This window comes from Onychostruthus taczanowskii, unplaced genomic scaffold, assembly GCF_017590055.1.
Source record: "Onychostruthus taczanowskii isolate IOZ18803 unplaced genomic scaffold, ASM1759005v1 scaffold17, whole genome shotgun sequence".
In the NCBI taxonomy this organism is placed as follows: Eukaryota; Metazoa; Chordata; class Aves; order Passeriformes; family Passeridae; genus Onychostruthus; species Onychostruthus taczanowskii.
The window spans coordinates 12,045,092-12,048,572 of NW_024498906.1; positions in this window are offsets into that span (position 1 = coordinate 12,045,092).

Sequence of the window (3,481 nt, forward strand, 5' to 3'; positions counted from 1 at the left end):
CTGACCTCATGGATAAAAGGAACAGTTTCTGCAGGAATGACCCCATGGAAAAAGGGAGCAGTTCCTGACAGACTGACCCCATGGAAAGGACCCACACTGGAGGAGTTCCTACAGGACTGACTGTATGGAAAAGGGATCGATTCCTGCAGAACTGACCTCATGGCTAAAAGGAACAGTTTCTGCAGGAATGACCCCATGGAAAGGACCCACACTGGAGGAGTTCCTACAGGACTTACCCCATGGAAATGGGATCAGTTCCTGAGGGACTGATCGCATGGAAAAGGGAGAGATTCCCGCAGGACTGACTCCATGGAAGTTGGAGCAGTTCCAGAAGGAATGACCCCATAGTTAAAAGAAGCAGTTCCTGAAGGAATGACCCCATGGAAAAAGGGAGCAATTCCTGCAGAACTGACCTCATGGATAAAAGGAGCAGTTCCTGAAGGACTGACCTCATAGAAAAGGGGTAAATTCCTGCAGGACTGACCCCATAGGAGAAGCTCCATCAGGAGCTCCCCCGGAGCCACTGGAAAAAATCGAGAGCATTTTGAGGCCAGGAAGAAGAGATGGGTGGGGGAATGGTATTTTTTAAGACTGACTTTTTATTTCTCATTATCCAAACCTGGTTTGACTGGAAATACATTAATTTTTCCCAAGTCAAGCCTGCTTTGCCTGTGGCAGCAATTCCTGAGCGTTCTCCCTGTCCTTACCTCAACCCAGGAGCCTTCCATGGTGTTTCCTCTCCGTGTCCAGCTGAGGAGGGGCTGGCAGAGTGGCTTTGGTGGGGGTCCAGCACCCCGGCAGGGCCCACCCACCACGAGAGGCTGTGGTTGAACCTCTTGGGACAAAGAGGGAGCTGAGCCTGGATATTCTTTGTCTGACTGGTTTTGTGTGCAAAACAAGGACACTTTCTGCTGCTGGAAGTGGGGAGGGAGAAGCTTTCAGCATTTGCACTGTGTATTCCTCACCAGTTCCTTGGGTTTTGAGGTTCAATTTCAGGATCAGCATCCAAAGGCCAAACAGACAATTTTAGAGGGCAGCATCTTCTGGTTGTCTTTCCAGTGGTGACAGAGACTGAACTTGGGTCATCTTTGTTTAGGTAAGATTGAACCTATCCCAGATTCCCATAATAAAACATGGAAACATTGATGAAATGAACCATCACTAAAGAAAGAAGACAAGAAAAGCTGGAAACAATAACAAGGAAAAGCAGCAAGTTCCTCTATGTGTGAATTTTTACTTTTCCCATACCAGAACTTTCCAACCAGCCTGATAGCACCCGCAAGGAAGCTTTTCCTTTCCCCTTTCCCTTTTCCTCTTTCCCCATTTCCCCATTTCCCCTTTCCCCTTTCCCTTCCGTCTATTCCCGGTGTTTCTCCTGCCTTGTTGAGGCTGCACTCTGGGAATTCCACACTGGTTTCAGCTCCTGCCTGGGAGATTTGTCTGATCCTGATCCATGTGCAGGGCTGAGGTCTAGAGTTCCTAAAAGTGACCTTGGCCAGAATTTCTGTTTTCCCTCTCCATCCCCTCCCTGCCCCTCGTGCTCCAGTCCCTTGTGAAAAGCTCATTCTTTACTTAAATTTCTCTGTCTGTCCATGGTAAAAAACCTATCTAGAAATCAAAGGTGCAGTTGTTAATGACAGCACATTCATTTGCTTATGACTGTGCTCAGAAGAGAGTAAAACATCACATAATTAGGCAGAAATAGCATTATGCATAAATAACATTTTCCATCCATCATTTCTAAATCATGACTAAAGTATTTATAAACTTTACCATCAAGTTTTACCAAAGTCCTCCTGACAGTCATTATATAATGTATTGAATGCCAAGCAGCATAAAATACCACCAAAAAAAAAGAGAGAAATGTTTTTGAATCAGAATTCCTCTATTCCTCACAGATCCATTATTCATCTCCACTAGATTAGTCACACTGCTCATATAAGCCAAGGACCACTGAGAAAACAAATCTCTGAGCAGAACTTTGAAAAAGTAAATAAAAATACTCACATTGACTTTTTAGAATGTTCAAAGGATTTCAGACAGATAGAGTAAAAATGATCCAGTGTGTGCTTTTCCCACTAGGTTTTTTCCAGTTTCTCCAGCCAAGAAGCTTCCTCTCCCTGATTGATACACGCCCTCTCCTATTCCCGGCTTTTGCCTTTTAAACTATCTCCCATACTTTAAAAAAATATGGTTTGCAGCTTGTATTAGCAGCAGCAAATGTTTGGTCACGAAACTTTGGGTGTCATAATTAATACCAATTATAGGAGCCCTATGAAAATACTTTCGGAAAATTCATCGAATTCCAGCTCCGGTTGTGGAGGGGGAAAAAAAAATTAAGTTGACCTTAACAAAACAACTTTATTCTCCTTAGAAAACTGAAATTGAAAACCTGACCCGAACATGAGCACTGAGAGTTTTTAACTTGGGCATATTTTTTGCAAATATCATCCATTTGGATCAGTCCATCAACTCTGACAGCTCCTGCAGAGCTGCACGCCTGCGTTATCACTGCACAGCACACACAGCATGCACCCCGTTCTACAGCAAGGACAGCAAAAGGAAACCCCCACATTTACAAGTCTGAAGGGCAAAAATAAAAAAAAAGACCCCACAACACTTATTTCAGTTTTAAGCAGCCGTATTTTTTCTGGATAAGAGCTTTTGACAAACCCCCCAAATGCTGTCTGAGCAACAAGAAAGAGCCTTGAGATTTCCTTCCCTCCACCCTGATTAGAAATGGGATCCATGCCCCAGCTGGATATTTCCAATTCATGCCCAGTAGAAATAATTTTCTGTCCTATTGCCAAACGTGTCCCATGTGGCCAGCAAAGGTTGGACAATAGCAGCAATACAGCTTCCAGAAAGGAGCTGAAAACGATCCCCTGCAACCGGAGGCCTCGATTCTGCATAGCTTCATAATTCCAGCACCAAGATTCCGCTTCCTTTTTTCCCCTTTCAAGTATTCAGTTCGAATCCATCCTATTGCCAGTGCTTACGGCTCCCACCTTGTCTGAGGGGACATGTCCGAGTGGCACCCTAGAAGGCTGATGCCAAAATCTTCCACTTCACCAGTAATCCTCAGGCACACCAGTGACCCCACTGAATATCAAAATAGGATGGCGGTGCCGGGGCAAGTTAAACAAATCCTGAGGAATCTGTTTTATTAGCATTTATAGGATTTGCGTGTGTGAGCGGCTGTGTGTGTACAGCCACACTTGGGAGCGGTAGTTACAGGGAAAAAAAAATCCGGGGGATTCCTCCGGGGACGATCAGCGCTGCTGCTCCTCGAGCTGGGAGCGGTGCTGATGGCGCAGAGTGGAAATGTTCAAATATCTGACGCTGTTTTCTTTCCTGTGGAACTTGGTGGGATTTCTCACAGTTAATACTTCAGCTAAGCACATCAGACTAAAGTTAAGCCCCGCTCTGTGCTCGGCTCCTCAGCCCCAATTTCCTCCCCAACCTCCATGGGGGAGGGGGG